This window comes from Cupressus sempervirens, chromosome 8 (genome assembly GCF_028749045.1).
Source record: "Cupressus sempervirens isolate cs-2001-9-10 chromosome 8, ASM2874904v1, whole genome shotgun sequence".
NCBI classification, from domain to species: domain Eukaryota; kingdom Viridiplantae; phylum Streptophyta; class Pinopsida; order Cupressales; family Cupressaceae; genus Cupressus; species Cupressus sempervirens.
Window position 1 is genome coordinate 301,009,656 of NC_143125.1, and position 19,359 is coordinate 301,029,014.

Consider the following 19,359-nt stretch of genomic DNA (forward strand, 5'->3'; position numbering starts at 1 on the left):
CAAAGATCACTTCTCAATTCATTCAAGCATTTAAGATTGTTAGAGGGTAAGTGGATGCAATTTGTATGATAAATCTGATCTAGTATAGCTTTGGAGGCAAGAAAATCATCAAAACCCTGACCTACAATAACTTTCAAGGTGACAAAAATAGTACCATTAATGCTCTGACTAGGTAGATGGATAACTAGGTGGTGATCAAATCTCCTTTGTGTTTCTTCTAGTCCAAAATTCATTTGGGAATTGTTAAGATAGATCATGGAGATTAGATGGCATAGGAAAATCAACTTCTTTCGTTCTTGGCTTGAGAAATTCTCAAAATCAATAGTCAAACTAGGATATGCAACCAAAATGACCCAAATAGACCAATAAGGTTACTTCTTTCTACCACCCCAAAAGGTCTTCATGATTTTGACCACCTCATACAATCACAACTTCACCATCTTTCCTTTCAATTAACATCAATTGCCTGCGATTGAGCGAACAAACTATTATTGTTGCTATGAAGCTTTCCCTTGACATTACTCACTAACTATTATGATCTTATGAAGGTTGAGACTTAATCACACTCACATCATCACTTCTCTAACTTAAGGTTACTTTTAACTTGGGGTGGTTGTGCGATATAAAGGAATTGTGCCTTCGAAACTCTAACTTGAGTCAATAAAATAGCTCATGCGATTGAGCGATGAAGGCAAGGCATATCCTACCCCACTTGACAACTCAACATCATCTAACAATCCTTTTTAACCCTAGCAGCCACACTAAAATAGGTCCTACATGACACACATTGGCTTATCGCTATCTTGTATGAAATAAAACCTATGCATCTTCATAAAGAAACAAACCCACAACCCTCGATGTTGCATGATCTGACGGCCCAAAAGAAGTGGTCCACCCTATAACCCATGTTAGTTCTTTGACCAATCAAGGCCCTATTGTATGCCAACTTGACCAGACAATTTCTTTCCATGTTTCCAATGTGTCCACATGGCATCCTGTCGCATGTTTGCACCCTTAACTCATGGCTCCAACACTAACCCCTGCAAATGAGTGATCATAATGAAATCACCCCATCACTACCTTAACCATGATTCGAGCCTAACCATCAATGAACCTACAAATAAAATAATTTGCTACTTTTCCATCTGAATGTCGGTTAATTCTTAACCCATCGTGACTGTGCAACCAAGGGGTGATCACAAAGTCACAATTTAAAGCTTGAAGGCATAATATGAAAATAAGGGCCATGAGACCTAGGATAAAAGGATATGACCCAAGTTAAATCATTTCATGAAAACCATTCAAATATCTAAAATTTGAAACCCTAGGTGATTGTTGAGTGGCTTATCATTTGAATTTGATTTTTTTGGTGGGAGGGCATTTTGGCTAACAATATCCTCATCATCAAAGCTTTTCTCTTAATTTTTAGACTTGGACAAATAATCAAGTTCAAATAGACTATCAAACTCTAGCACAAATCTATTGATTCCCAAGTGAAAGGGTACTTTCATGAAACCTAGGCCCACTGTGTCACAAGGTCATCTAGATGTAGCTTTGATTGGATCTATCAGGCCTTTATTGTTTCATCCTATGGGACCATTTCTTTTATAACCAAGTTGTTTCATTAGATGAGACCTCATCCATATTTTTCAGGGGTTATTTAACAAGAATGAACTATGATATTAGTTGGGACCTCTTCCTTATGGAACCAAGAAATAATGGCTTTTCTCTCATCTTCTTCTTCTAAAGGTATGGTGGCATGTATAAAAGTTCCATTGAAGATAGTCTTAGGTGGTACAATAGGGGGTCTCTTTGCTTTAGAAGGTCTCCCATAGTGATGAGGAGATATAGGAAGAGACATCATAGATAGTATTGGTTCAATTTGATATTCTCCCATACCAATTTCTTTTAGTTTGAGACTCTTTTCCATGTCTTTCATCTTGTTAACATGATTTTAAATAGACTCTTGATTCATTGGAACAAGACTATCAATAGATTGGAGAATGTTACAAGTGTAGCTGGTATTAATAGGTATTGTCACCTCTGACCCTTAGAATGGGAATTTTATGCATTGGTGGTAAGTTGAAACAATTGCTTGCATCTTGTGAATCCAAGGGCTTCCAAACAATATGATGTATGCCAAAGGAATATCAAGGACTTGAACTATGGAATCTCTCTTTATATGTCCTACCATGATAAGAAACACAACAAGACCCTTGGATTTTAGTTCTTCTTCATCATATACCTTGATGGTGTAGGACTAGAAAATGGGTTAGAACCTAGCATACTATGAGAAACCACAAAACTCAATCAAAATATACTAAACCCTTTTAATCTACCATGAAAACCAATTAAAACAAAGAGAATCAACACAAGTAAAACCCCCTCTTCAATTGTAGTTCCCATGTCCTTCTTTCTTCTCCATTTTGATGTAGCTCTAATAGCCTATGGTGTACACAATTGAAAGAAAATGAAAATGGTGGGATGAATTCTATTAAGAGTACTAGAAGAATGTTTTTTGGCCTAATGTCAAGAGGTTCTAAGGATCAAAGATGAGTGCAAGATGTCTTAATTTATAGCCAAAATGCAAGAGGTGAGACATGAATGAGGAGATGGACACTTATCAATTCGAATGTGAAACTTAGCATGATATTCCTTAAAATATCTATGACAAATATGATACAATATGCCACATATAGGATTTTATTATGCATAAAAGTCAACATGGCTAAAAGTGGAGGAGAATCTATGATGTGCATATGACACCTCAAAGCCACTTGTAGACAAGAATCTTATGACAAATGTGGCTTATTATAGTCATGAATAAGGAATAATATATATCAAATATGACATATATTATCCAAGTGTAGGGAGAGAATCTATGACATATGATGTCCATGTGGTAAGACTAGGTGGAAATTTTGAAATAAAAAATCATAATTCCACACAAATGGAAATTAACAAAAATAGAAATTAGAGGTAGAAAATAAGACTTAGGAGATTGAGAATTCCCATAGTCTGCAAAGATGAACCAATTAATTAATAAATATTAATTAAATGAGAATGTTGGTTAGTAAGAATAATTATTAATGTTGGATGAAAATGATTGAAATGACATAGGAATAGATTATGGGTTAACTATTCCTATAGGACGAATTAATAAATGATTAGCCAATTTGATTAGATAAATGCATGATTATCCTTTTGATGAAATGTAATGGTTATGCAAATCAACTAGGACAATGGTGAGTAGATCAAAGCTATGACCAAATTGATTGAGTGATTAGGATTGATACCATGCCAAGGACACATGACATGGATTAAGAACATGTGATATTTAAAGAAAATTGTAAAGGTTACAGGATTGAAATTGATTGATAAGATTGATCACAATAACAATGATATACATTGTCAATTTTATTAAATTGATTGGATAATGTCATGATCTGACACTAAGAGACTCAACAATGTCAATTATTAGATGATAAAAATGGTAGATTTGACCTAGCGCTAAGGGACATGGAAATGCTAAGGTAATATTTGATAGGTTTAATAGATTTGATATATTGTTAAGGTACTAAGGGGTATGAAAATGCCTAGGGTTGGATAGATAATGGGGAATTTGAGATATTTGACATGTTTCGGGTCATTTAGGGTTGATTTGGGACAATTTTGGGTTGATGAGAAATGATTTTGATGATATTAAAACGGTTTGGGGTTGACTGGATGAGATTTTGATGATGTTGAAATTGTTTAGATTCAATTTCAAAAAGTTTTGATAAAATAGGAGCCAATTCTAAAATGATCTGCAATTGATTTGAAAGGGGGAGTGAACGATGAAGGATATTGTCGAAATATGCTTGAATGATAATCAAGTTGAACAAAAGATCAAAATTAGTGAAATGAGAAAATGGGACGGGTTAGTATGAAAATGTGATTAAATAGTAGACATCAACTATTTTTGAGCATCTACATTTTTCCCCTCTTTGATACAATGTGATTTATAACATTATGTCAAAGAATACTGATGAAAAAGCCATAAAAGCATACCCCAATAGGAGTGGTATATATGGGTTCCCCCTCAAGAAATTAACCAAAAAATGCAGTCAATTTATTGACAACAAGAAGATGAATCCATACCAAATGACAGATTATAAATCAAAGCTCAAATTATAAAGTTATGGGGTTTGAAGTGCAAAAAGCATCATTACCAACACATAAAATACCTCTTGTACGTCCATCTAGGTAGCAATATGGCCATAAAAGGTATTGGAGAGGGGTTTGGAGGTCATTTTCACCATCTCATTTGGAAGAAAAGAGCTTTGGAGCAAGGAAGATGGATAGGCTACCCAAGGAGAAACATCATGGAGAATGAGCATGTAGCTACCGATGATGGGTAGACGTAGGACCACTAGCAAGTACATCAAGACCACTATGTGTATTTTATATTTTTCATGCATTTTAGGATTAGGTAGGGGTCAATCGGGGCCCAATCAGGGTCCCAGGGGTAGTTTGGGGCATCCAACTACCCCAAGTGTGCTCAAAATGCACCCAAGTGCACACTAAGTACACTTGGCATGACCAAGTGTGCACCAAGCAAAGTTGGGAGGCCCAATAAACTCTAGGATGCTCTAAGGGGTGAAAACATGGAAAATGGAACCAAAATGGCCTAAAACTCTACACGTGTGCCCAAAACCCTAGTATGAGGTCCAAATATGGGTCAACTTAGTTAAACATGGTCAAAGGTGGTCAAACTTGGTCAAACCTAGGTCAAATTTAGGTCAAACTTAGTAGAAAGTTCACAGGGAGTGATGCAAAGGGTCGAAAATAGTGCAAATGAACTCAAAATGACCCAAAGTTTGGTATACATGTTTGCAACCCTAGAAAGAGTTCACAACATAGGTCAACCTAGTCAAACATGGTAAAAAACAATCAAAATTGATCAAACCTAGGTCTAAATTGGTCAAACTTAAGGTAGACTTGGTAGAAAATCATAGAAGGTTGACAGACAACATATGATTATGTAGGAGGACCTGCCCCTATTGTGAACAAGGGGACACAAACCCTAGAACCTAGCTCTACATCATAGGATGGCTGTCAGTAAGTGGGAGATCTTAGTAGGGCTTGGGTTTTACCATATCACCTTCATGCTAGAGGTTAGAGGTAATAGGGAGTTGTTGAAGATTTGATAGAGAGGTTTGGTTGTAGAGACATGGGGCTAGGTATCAAAGATTATGAGATAGGGTGGGAGGTATTGGAGGTGTGACATGAGCATCTTATAGTAGTGATATGCTAGGTTGTGGGAGGTTTACTTATACTAGATAGGAGAGGGCATGGATTCCCTATCGCATGGGATAGAGTTTTGAAGAGGATGGTGATGGACGAGACTATGTTTGCATGGGGCTCTTGCATGCTTAGGATGTTGTACTACTATCCTCACTAGGTGGTGTATAGAGGTGGATTGTCTTTCAACACATGAGGTACATCGCTATAGACTTGGGTGTATGAGAACATTTCCATGTTTAGGTCTCTTGTGGAGAGAGAGAGAGAGAGAGAGAGAGAGAGAGAGAGAGAGAGAGAGAGAGTTGTTTGAGGATATGCTATACACATACAACTATAGAGGGGCATTGGCATGAGGACCACTAGGATACACCTAATTCTTTGGGCATTAGTTGGACACTATGACATAGTTTATATGGAGACCTACAAAGATTTCCTATGGTGGGATGATAATGAGATCCACATTCCATATTGTAGACAAGAGTGCTATTTGATTGGTTTTACTATGATTGGACACCTATTTATTGAGATGTACTTTCCAGAGCGAGTATGTCAATAGTTTGGTGAGAGGTAAGATGTGCCTATAGGGATTTCTCTATTTTCTCGATCCAAAGAAGAGGTCAGAGAGTGGAGGGCACCTAGCAAGACACAAGTATCCTACACATAGTTCGAGGAGCTACAACCTAGGTTACGGGGAGTAGTAGTAGATGTGATAGATGTGGGCATGACAAAAACATATGATAGATGGTTTGCTCAACATTAACTGAGGTCATTGAGAGATCTGACAATTCAAGTACAAGGTGAGACCACAGGAAAATTAGGGTGGAGAGGAGGAGGATGAGGAGGGTTCTGATGAGGAGGAGAAAAATGGGGAGGGAGGAGATGATGAGGATAGGGAGGATGATGGCGAGGATGGAGATGGGGATGATGATAAAGGTGAGGATGATGCCAAGGGAGAGGATGTTGAGGGGGATAGAAGGGAGTCAAATAGAGGTAAGGATAGAGTTGTGTATGTTGTGGTGATGGATATAAAGGAGGATCTGGTAGATAGCATAGAGGGTGTGCTAGTACCAATATAGACAAGGCCTACCCAATAAAAGTTATAAATGATGGAGGTGATTAGAGGGCTCCAGATTCAGAGGAGCATCAAGCAATGATTGACTGGGTTATAACAGAGAGGGATGTTGCAATATTCGCTCAAGATATAGTAGTACGGATGGCAGAGAGATTAGTCCAGGAGTCTCGAGACTTCATTTCTAGCATCAAGGATGCATCTTTTTGAGAGTTGTCTAGGATGGTGAGTGTAGAACATGGAGAGACACAATATTAGAGGGCACATTATGGGATAGCAGTGCCATAGTAGTGGAGTGTAGAGAGCTATCGGGAAGAAAGATCTCATTCTTGGAAAACACAGAAGACATAGAGTAGTGGAGGTGTGATGGGACCAATAAGGCCACCATAGACAAGTGAGGGATCATCATCGAGGCTAGAAAAAGGCCACAAGGCCAGGGATAGTGTAGATTGACATAGAGACTCTCTTGTACAGAGGGGCTTATTTTTATTTTTTTTTGTTCTTTCATGGTTCATACCTATAGGCAATTAGTATTGATGTAAATGATGATCATGTACTCTGATACTATTTGAGACATTTATGAGATGTACCTATGTTATGATGACTATATGAGATGGATTATGCACATGTTTATATGCTTTATATGGATGTAGTTATGTTTTTCTATGTGGACTTTATATGATGACATCATGTGTTGGTTTATCACATGTTATGCTTAAGAAATGATATCTTTAGTTTTGCCACATGTTTTTCCCATGAACTAAATACAAATGAAATGTAAAATGTGATGCCATGATTTTCTCATAAGATGAATGCAAATGAAATGTAAAATGATATGGATGTGATATATATATATGCATTGCTTTGGATTTTTTGGACTTTTGACATATGCAGGAATGCAAGATGATAATGCTTTTGGTGTATCAAAGCACTTAAACCAAGTGGTGGTGAATGAGATGGATCTTAGAAGATAGAGGCGATAAGATGAGGACCAGTTAGTATGAGGTAAGGAATTTTTTCTTTCATAAAGTGCACTATATGTAAAAGGAGCTTTATTTTGATATGCCAAATGGAATGCAACACATCATGGCATAAAAGGCTAGAGTGCAGATGCAAGCCTTTTGCATAAACAAGCATGATGCATACAAAGAATGATCTTATCCTACCTGAGGAATATATGTACATGCCCTAGACTCTCAAAGGGACATTCAGCAAACAAAGAAAGGCAATCATGAACCATCCCAACCACTCTCATAGACTAGTTTATACCATCGAGTGGCAGACAAACATGATCAAAGAAAAATAAAGCAAGAAATAAATCACTCACTAAACAATGTGATCCAACAACTATTCTCATCCATTATTACTTGCTTTAGTGTCTTTTTAGTTTTTGAGAGAGTGTTTGATAGATTCATTGTGTGCTAGTTTTGTGTGTTGGTTCGGTCAATAGGGTCATAGTGACAAGCCAGATTGATTGTTGGTTCACATTGCTTAGATAGTAGGTTAAGGTGTGATTGTCAGTAAAGCACAACTTTGATTTTTGGTCTAAAAAAGTGAAAGTATTTAAGAAAATGGGTGATTATCCACAGTGACTATTTACAAGGTTTATTGTAAAATTTTGGTGAGTTTTGTGATTTTTAGGGTTTTTGACGATATTTGATGTTTTTGTGTTGCTCATTTATTCTAGAATTTTTATGATTTTTAGAGATTTTTTGAAGATATTTTATCATTTTTTTAGGATATTTATGATTTTTATGAATTTTTTTAGGACATTTTAAGATTTTTATGGATTTATGCCAAACATTTTAATATTTTATGGATTTTTTTTGGATGTTTTATGATTTTTTTATGGTTTGTTCAAGACATTTTATGATTTTTATGGATTTTTTCAGGACATTTTATGATTTTTAGGCCTTTTTTAAGGATCATATTTGAATTTTTAGGATTTGTTTAGGATCACAAGGGATTCATAAGTGTTATCTCCAATCTGATATGTGATAAGTCCAATGGATAGCTTGTGCTTAGGGACATGCCCTCGGTTCAATTTAAAACTCACACACTATGTAGGTAATATGCCCCTAGACAAAATGCAAACTATGTACAAAGGCCAAAGACAGAGTATGTATAGATAGGTGACACTTGGATAAGATAACAATAGATATTAACTAGTTCATGGGCTATGATCAAGGACTAGGATGTCTTGTGGTATGAAGGATGTGATCAATGAATGATAAGGGAGGGGGGGACCAGATGGAATCCTGATAGATGGAGGAGCAACAACTGATTACACATCATGCTTGTTTTCCAGGTTTTCACCATGGTACTTGCCCAAGGTGCCTATTTTCCAAGTTTTCACTTTTAGATGAAGTTTTTCTCTTGACTCAAATTTTCATGTCAAGACACCTATTTACCAAGTTTTCATCAAGGCATCCATTTTTTCATGAATTTTTTTCATTTTTTTGCTTCTTTTTAAGGAATTTTTGCCATTTTTGATATTTTTTAGAATTTTTTTTGCCTTTTTTCTACTTTTTTTCAGGATTTTTAGATGGAATCAAGTATAGTACTTATGGAGATGCATGCTATTTATGGATACGAGAAGTGGGTTGCCCTCCAATATTGCAAGCTGATATACTCCAGACCCAAATGTCGTAGTCATTACATAGGGTCCTTCCCAATTTGGTTCAAATTTGCTTGGTTTCTCTCTATGTTGTTGAAACTTGTAGTTCATTTTCAAGACCAAATCATCAACTTCAAAATTATGACCTCATACATTCTTGTTATATCTCATTTTGAGTCAATTTTGGTAAGCTTGCAAATGTATCAAGGTGGCTCCCCTTCTCTCATCTAGCATTCCAAGTTCATGCAGTCTAGATACTCTGTAATTTTCATGATCAATAATATCCTATAGAGATAATCTCAATGATGGAATTTCAATCTCAATGGGAAGTATGGGATTAGTGTCATAGACTAGAGAGTATGGTGTTGTACTAGTGGGAGCATGCACACTTGTTCTGTAGGCCCAAAGAGCTAGATTTAGTTGTAAGTGTCAGTCTCGACTAGAGTCATTAATAGACTTTTGGAGGATCTTGGCAATGGTCTTATTAGATGCTTCTACTTCGCCATTGCCTTGTAGATGGTAAATACTAGAATATCCATGGTAGATGTTTTACTTCTCACAGATCTTAGCAATTTCCTTATTTTGAAATGAACTACCATGATTAGAAATAATGGCCAAGGGGACTCCATAATGACATATGATGTAGTTTAGGATGAATCTTGAAATATGCTTTCCATTAGTAGTTCACGTTGGTTTCACCAATTGTAGGACTAGAAAAAAAGTTAGAATCTAGCATACTATCAGAAACCGCAAAGCTCAATCAGCATATACAAAACCCTTCTAATCTACCATGAAAACCAATTAAAACAATGAGAATCAACACAAGTAAAAGCCCCTCTTCAATTGTAATTCTTAGGTCCTTCTTTCTTCTCCATTTTGATGTAGCTTCAATTGGCTATAGTGCACACAATTAAAAGTAAATGACAATGGTGGGGTGAATGGTATTGATAGTACTAGAAGCATGGTTTTTGGCCCAATGTCAAGAGGTTCTAAGGATTGAAAATGAATGCAAGATGCCTCAATTTATAGCCAAAATGCAAGAGGTGAGACATGAATGAGGAGATGGACATTTGACAATTTGAATGTGCAAATTGGCATGATATTCCTTAGAATATCTATGACAAATATGACAAAATATTCCACATATAGGATTCTATGATACATAAAATTCAACATGGCTAAAAGTGGAGTAGAATCTATGACGTGCATATGACACCTCAAAGCCACTTGTAGACAAGAATCTTATGATGAATGTGACTTATTATAGTCATGTGTAAGTAATAATATATGTCAAATATGATACATATTAGCCAAGTGTAGGGAGAGAATCGATGATGTATGATGTCCATGTGTTAAGACTAGGTGGAATATTTGAGTTAAAAATTCATAATTCCACACAAATGGAAATTAGTAAAAATAGAAATTAGAGGCAGAAAATAAGACTTAAGATATTGAGAATTCCCATAGTTTGCAAAGATGAATCAATTAGTTAGTAAAAATTAATTAATTGAGAATGTTAGTTAAAAATAATAATTAGTAATATGGGGTGAAAATGATTGAAATGACATAGGTATAGATTATGGGTTAACTATTTCTATAGGATGAATTAGTAAATGATTGGTCAATTTGATTAGATAAATACATGATTATCCTTTTGATGAAATGTGATGGTTATGCAAACCAACTAGGATGATGGTGAGAAGATCAAAGCCATGATCCAATTGATCAAGTGATTAGGATTGATAACATGCCAAGGACACATGACATGGATTAAGAACATGTGATATTTAATAGACATTGTAAAGGCCACAAGATTGAAATTGATTGATAAGATTGATCACAATAATACTAACATGCATTGTCAATGTTATTAAATTGATTGGATAATTCCATGATCTGACAATAAGGGACTCAACAATGTCAATGATCAGATGATAAAAATGACAGATTTGACCTAGCACTAAGGGACATGGTAGTGCTAAGGTCAGATTTGATAGGTTTGATAGATTTGATAGATTTCCAAGGCACTAAGGGACATGAAAATGCCTAGAGTTGGATAGATGATGATAGATTTGAGATATTTGACATGTTTTAGATCATTGAGGGTTGATTTTGGATGGTTTTGAGTTGATTAGAAAGGATTTCGATGATATTGAAATGGTTTGGGGTTGATTCGATGGGAGTTTGATGATGTTGAAATTAATTAAAGTTGATTCTAATTTTTTTGGATAAAATAGGAACCAATTCTAAAATGATCTACAATTGATTTTAAAGGGGGAGCGAATGATGAAGAATATTTTTGAAATACACTCGAATGATGATCAAGTTGGCCAAAAGATTGAATTATTGAAATGTAAAAATGGGACAGGTTAGTATGAAAATATGATTAAACAGTAGACATGAACCATTTTTTAGCATCTATAGATGGTAGTTTTCCTTTGAGGATCAATGGACTCCTCATAATAACCTAGCTTTGGAAGAAAACTAGCAGAACAAATGTTAAGACTAGCACCATCATTTATGAGCACACAACAGATGTGTTTCTAATGGATCATGACTTTGATATGTAGTGGTTGGTTGTGAGGATGACTTAATGAATTATTGTCCTCTTCAAAGAAGGACATATAGTGAGGTGAAGTCAAGTGACCCACCATGGATTAAAACTAATCAAGATCCTTAGGGATGTTAGCCTCAATAAGAGTTTTGTTAAGAATCTTCCTATGAGCAGGTGAGATATTAAGTAGTTCAAAAATGGTTTTTTGAGCATTAGTTTGTTGTAACTATTTGAGGATGCTATAGTTTGTAGTATTAGAATATGTTGCAAGTTTTGTGTTCTTGCTAGTTGGAACAACAACATTCTTGTCTTTGAGTTGTTTAGTTTTAGGAGTAGAAGGCATAGGGCCTTTGAGCACTATTTTAGCATGGGACGGTGTGACAACGTTAGCACAACACTATGATTATTCTTGATCAGATTCAAGAGGTGTGGACCCTCTATGGATGAATACAATATTTGGTTTTATATTGTTACTTTTCTCTTTGATTGTGATGACATTATAGTACTCAGATTCTAGAGGTTCAACCATATTGATTACGTTGTCATCGTTGGTATATGTGTAGTTGACCTTATTGTTGTTTTTTGGTTTAGATATTTATCCCTTTCCATATGTAGGAAAGGGTTCTTTGAATGTTTTACAATCCAAGTTCTTTTTATATCCTCCCATGACTACACCACCATCGTCAATGAGGCCCTAAATCTTAATTCTCGAATTAATGTAGTTTTTGGGTTTATGACCTTTCTTTTGGTGATACTCATAGTATGCATTTCTGTTCCACCATTTAGGTCTTGGCTATGTATCATATGGACAAGAATTTTCTAGAGGAGCGAGGATCTTATTTTGAAGAAGTTTCTTGTAGACTAATTCAAGAGGTTTACCTAGAGGTGTGTATTCATGTTTTGGTTTAGAAGCCAATATTTTCTTTTAACACTATTTCTAGATGATTGAGTGTCTACAACAACCTTCTCAATAGGTTTGGCAGCATGTATATTGTATGTGAGATTGAAAGCTTCCTTAAAATATTTGGGAGTGATATTGTTCACTACTCCATCATGCACCACATCTTAGTTTTTGTTTATGTATTTGGGTTTATGTTTGCTAGAGTTGGACCCTTATTTTTTGTCTTTTTAAAGGGTTAACTCACCTTTGTTAACCATGAATTTCTCTATGTGGATACCACAACTCATTTTATATGGAAACTTTGATGAGGTTGGTTCTTTTCCTTGTTTATTTGAAATAACTCTCTATGCTACAATAAATATTGCTACTCATCCTGTGAAGTGAACGCATGGATCACTATGAGTATGTTATAACACTGTTGTCTTAGGTTATGAATGTAAAGGTCATTGCAGACATAATACTTACTGGTTACTTAGCATGAGAAGGATCTCTTACATGTCTCATGTGCTTGTATGTAAGAAACATTCTGGTCATCCTAGAATTTATTCTTCGATGCTTATGCTCACTTGCTAAATCAACAAGAACTTATGTTCTAGTCATTCTAGCTTCTTGTGCCTTAATGCTTACATCTAATTCTGACAAAACTATGACTTAGCTCATATTCATATCCTAATGATATCAATATCAGTTAGGGTTGTTCAACATCTAGTGGCCTTTTTTTTAGTTCATATTCATATCCTCATGATATCAATATCAGTTAGGGTTGTTCAACATCTAGTGGCCTTATTAAAATGGTCTATGATGAAAACTATACCATAATGGTTCACTGACCAAGTCCTAGGATTGCATTCAGTTAGGTTTGCACTGTATTTTGAGGATTTGCACTTCACTATGGTTCCAATTTCTTATTCACTTGCATCTGACCAAATGAGAGGTAGAGTGCTCCACACATGTCACATCATTATCTTGACTACATAAGTGATGGATTTACCCCCTATCTAATTTGACTATCTTGGACCCATTTTTGGGATCAAAATCAAAATTAGAATTTGACACTCATAAATAACTCAAAATTGCATTTTAAATTTTTAGGACTAAAATGATCAAATTCTTGTGTAGTCCATCTTTCTGATACAATCTTCACAATAGAATCTTATAATATCAAAATTTCCTTTCAATGTTCAACTTTTTTCACAAAAAGCTAGGTATTTCTAACCAATTGTCTCTACTTGATCTTAGTATCAAATTGCAAAGAAATTCTAAATTTGCAATAATCACATATCTTATTTAATTCCTAAACATAGATTTAATTTGGATAAATAAACCATCTAATTGAATTAATTTTATTATAAGTCATAGTACTGTAATTAAATAAATTCACCCCCTTTAGCTAAAACATGTGACATGAGCAACTAAATATATTTGATTTAATTAAATACACTCATCCTAATTATTGAATTTAATGATTCAATTAATTAGAATATTCAATTATGAGGTCACATTTAATTAATTAAATCAAATATTATCTTCAAATATTCTCTCCAAAAGAAATCAGTTAACTCCTTCAATTATGGAAACTCTCTAGTTGAGTTGAACTCTCTTTTAATATGAATTGTTCATCTGCTTCAATCTCAACCATCGATTGGTTCTAGGATTCTATAAAAGAGACATGTTGCCTCTCATTCTAGGGGGATGCAAGTGATGAGTATTGAAACTTTGTAGATTTGAGAGCTCACCATTTGTGCACTCAAAGCTTTCTCACATTTACTCGTTTTATTGCTTTATTATAGATTAATATGAATATATTTAGTTTAGTTCATTCTTCTTTTCAATAGATTAAATTTGCATAATCCTATAGATTAATGTATATCTTTGTATAGAAAATCTAAAAAATATAGCTTAATTACATTTGCATTCTAGCTTAATCTTGCATTCATCTAGATTAAAATCATTCATTCTAGTTGGTCTGGTTACTGAACTCTCAATTGTGAGAGCATATACTTAAGCCCCATCTAGATAGAAGGCAACAACTCGCCTTGTGCAAACATTTAGGATGAATAACCTCATGTTCATTAAAATAAATAGAGCCTCCTCAAGATATGCGATATCCAAAACTAAGAGGAAGGAATTAACATAGATTTGGAGTCTTTCTCTCTACAAAGCTTCTTTATTAAAGTGAGTTGGAATCATTGGAAAAAGGTGGGTGCTCACTTGGGTCATTCCTGGAGGTTGGATCACTCCAGAAGGCCCACTAAAGGTGACTTGAACTTGGTTAGGATTTAAGGGCCCAAGTTTTTTTAATTTTCCTAAAAGGAAAAAGAGAATACTCCTCTACCTCTTTACCTTACACAAACATGCCAAACGGATTCATCACCAAGCTAGCTTATCAATCCCAACACATCTAGAAGCTTCTAGGTTTATAATTTTCCCAAAAGGGAAAAGAGCATACTCCCCTTAATAAAAGACTTGTCAAGAGAACCAGTACCTTCCTTTCCATCAGAGGGTACCATCATCGAAAGGAGTCTAGGCTTCTGATTTACTCTTGGGCATCACTTCTGATTTACTCTTGGGTACCAAGTAGTAAAGAGCATAATCCCCTATCCCTTCATCTAGAGCCCTAGAGAAGTTCACAATGCCTATTTAAACTATGTGAAGAAAGCATGAAAAGAAGACAAAATGTTTTGTGGATTTGAAATTATCTTTGACTTGTTCAATAATCTTTGACTTACATCCTATAATCAAATCATTAGAAAGTTCAAGTAGTTTCAATAGGTTTCTTTGACATGCATCCTATAGACAATTGTTATGTTGTTTCAGAAAATTAGATAAATCACAAAAAACACAAACCAACATAGTTAGAAAGAAACATATTAGAAAATTTAGAAATGCAGATAATGTAAACTAATGAACACTTATGCCAATTCTTGCATGGAATTTTGTTGCTTCTAGGCAAGAAAATGAATCTCTTGTGCAAGACAAAATGTAGAGCTACATGAGAGAACGAATCTCTTGCATGAGCCTATGTTTTGTTGCGTGAGATTATGCAACTTCCTATGCGAGTAAATGTTCTCTCGTGTAAAATTATGCCAAAAACTATATGAGGAAATAACTTCCCAGATGAGCCAATAGTGAAATGTATAGAAATAAAATGTTGAAAGATGAAAATATGAAGAAATGAGGCCAGAAAATCAATTTTTGAGCCCTACAGTGGGAGCCAGAAATGTATGTGGTAGAGTACTAAAGTATTTCCTTATTAATTAATCATGTTGATTTAATAATCAACTCATTTATTATCTTGATCTTACTTAAGCTAAAATTTGGGCATATAATAATTAATTCTTTTATTAATTATTATCATGTAACCTAGGTTAGTTACCATTTAGGGTTTTGATCTCCTTTTATAAGGATTGATCTCTCTTTGTAATATTCATCCTTTCATTACAATTTGCAATTTTTTTTTTTGCACATTAAGAATGTATCCTCTATAGTTATGAGAATTCTAGCCTCTATAGCTTTTGCTTCTCTCTTTCTGTGACACATATTTGTATGCAGGTGAATCTTGGGAGCTATGGCGTTGATCTTTCATCAACTCTCACATGGTATTAGAGCTCTAGATCTTCATGTCCATGTTCTATTTATGAGAAGTTTGGCTTGGTTTTTCAAATTTGTGTTTTCTCTTTTAAAGAATTTTAGTTTTCAAAGGTGTTGTATTGGATTTGGAGTGGGATATTTTTCGATGCACTTTGAGCCCAAATGAACCTCATCGTTGGATTTGTAGCACCCAAAAACCCATATTTCCATATAAAATTTGTCAAATTTGGAAATAGTTGCAATCTAAGGCAAAAAGAAAATTACCCGTAGATGTAGCACAATTCCTGAGGCAACAATTAATTTTTTATGAATTTTTTTAATTTAAAAAATCACTTTTTTGAAATAATAGGCATTGGAAAAGTTTATTTTTTCACAAAAAAAGGGCCCATGCAAAAAGTGAAGAAAAGACATGCAAAAAAAGAAGTCAAAAATCCTTTATTTTGTCTTCTTTTCAAAAAACTTTAAAAAAGTGCAAAGGATGCCTGCACAGTGCTAACATCAGCATAGTAGTGATGCAACAAGTACATCTGACAATCCCAGGTCATGATGTCACTAATTTTGGAGCCAAAATTTGATAGCTATTTAGCCATCATTTCTTTAATTTGTTTTGTACTAAATACCTATTGATGGTTTTTTTGTCATATCTTGGGCACACAGAGGTATTTTTTGACAAATCTTATATCATTAAAAAGCTCTTTCTAAGTCTATTGTGATGGTGCAAGTTATTTAGACTCTTGATTATGTTTGGTTTCTGATTTATATTGTCATAGTTAGGGGTTCTATTTTGCATTCTAGGAGACATATCTTAAGCATCCAATCTCCGATTTGGGAATTTTTTATATTGTTGGAAAGGTCTTTTAGAGCTCTTTCTAGTGAAGTTGGTTATTTTTCCAGATTCTGCTTCAAGAAGATTTTTTTTTTTTTTTTTTTTTTTTTTTGTATTCTTTCATTTTGGTGGATATCTTAATTGTTTAGGTCCAGAGATCAATTGTGTTGCTTTAGATGATTTTTCATGGGTTGTACTATATGTTGTGTCAACCTTATGTCTTTTTTGGTCTATATAGACATCATTTTTATGCATTCTTGCACATGTAGTGAGATAAAATGTCATATTGCATCTGTATTTTTGTTTTAGTTTTCTCTCATAGTTTTGCCTTCTAATTCAAGTAGTATCATCTGAGGAGATTTAGGAAAATTATTATATTCTTAGGATTCACCATATCTTGTGCCTTATTATACATACACTACTTTGATTAAAGTGCCATGGGGATTGATATTTTGTCTTTGTTTTCCATCTTCCTTTGCTAGTGAGTATTCCATCCATGATATTAGTCTCATGATGTGTCTGAGATTGATCACCTAAGTACACACATATGTATTATTTTGCCTATCTTGATTGTAGTTCCTTGACATGTAGTTCTTTTCACATACTTTTCTAGTTGCCTACCACCTTACCCTTATCTGCATTAGGGGGTTCTTCTGTTGTTTCTCATGTTTTCTTGGTTCAATGGAGGGAGCTATGTATTTAATATTTTTTCCTATGTACTAGATGGATGCAATGGCTGGCTACCTATGCATTTTAGTGAGATGTATCATTTACCATATGGACACTTTTACTTTTGTTCCTACTTTGGTTGCAACCTTCCATGTTCGATTGATCATCTCTTCAAGCTTTGGTGTTTTATATCATTTGTATCTTTGAGTTCAATTATTTGCCTTTGTGTGCCTCTTGATTCAAGTAATGTCTTCTAAGAGTACTCATGCAAATTATAGTCTTTTCTACCTGGTTAGGTTCTATTTCAATGGAGATTCTTCAGATCAACAATTACTTTTGATAGAGCTTTGCAACTTTTACATGCTTTAATGGTTTTCTACATAATCATCTCTTTTGTTCCTATCTTCTCAGACATTCTCTAGTTTGGAGGATTCTTTAGTCCTTCACTAGTTCTTTCAACATTCTTTCCATGGAGTAGGGTTTTCCCCATGTGGTTTTCTCTATTTCTCCTCTTTATAGAGATTTGGTTGTGCTTGGGTACCTCATCAGGCCTTTGTTTCTAAGACCCAAATCTACTTTTAGTACAAGTTTCAAGGTTTTTAGCTATTCCCTAAGTTTATCTTAAGGGGGGTTGTTAGAGTACTAAAGTATTTTCTTATTAATTAAATCATGTTGATTTAATTATTATGTCACTTATTATCTCGAGTTTACTTAAGCTAATTTTTTGGCATATAATAATTAATTATTTTATTAATTATTATTATGTAACCTAGGTTAGTTACCTTTTAGGGTTTTGATCTCCTTTTATAAGGATTGATCTCTCTTTGTAATAATCATTCATTCAATACAATTTTCAAATTCTTTTTTGCACATTAAGAATGCCTCCTCTTTGGATCTAGGAATTTAGCCTCCATAACTTTTGCTTCTCTCTTTTTGTGATAGGTGTTTGCATGCAGGTGATTCTTGAGAGCTATGGGGTTGATCTTTTATCAACTTTAATAGTTTGTGTTAAATATGGGCCTCTGATTCAACCACACACTTCAACATGGTCAATATTTGTCAAGTTCATTCAGGAATGAACATGAGGTTATTCACCCTAAATGTCTACACAAGGCAATCTATTGCCTTTTATCCAGATAGGGTTTTACTATTTGCTCTCAGAATCGAGAGTTTAGCAACCAAACCAACTAGAATGGAGGATTTTAATATAGATGAATGCAAGATTAAACTAGAATAGAAATGCAATTAAGATATATTTTTTAGATTTTTTATGCACAATTATGAATTAATCTATATGATTATGCAAATTTAATCTATTGAAAGGAAGAGTGAACTAAACTAAATGTATGCATATTAATCTAGAATGAAACAATAAAACAAGAAAATGTGAGAAAGCTTTGAATGCACAAATGGTGAGCTCTCAAATTGCTTCAGGTTCAATACTCATCAATTGCATCCCCCTAAAATGAGAGGCATAAGGTCTCTTTTATAAAATCTCAGAACCAACTGACAATTGATATTGAAGCAAATGAACAATTCAGATTAAAAGAGAGTTCAGTTCAACTCAAGAGTTTCCAAAATTGAAAGAGTTAACTGGTTGTTTTTGGAGAGAATAAGGAGTGAACTGATTTTTTCATTTTTCGGTTCAAAGTTAACTCATAATTTCCAATTTAGAACTAGAGAGAATATTTGATTTAATTATTTAAATGTGACCTCATAATTGAATATTCTAATCAATTAAATAATTAAATTCAATAATTAGGATGAGGGTATTTAATTAAATCAAATATATTTAATTCCTCATGTCATGTGTTTTAGCTAAAGGGGGTGAATTTTTTTAATTAAAGTA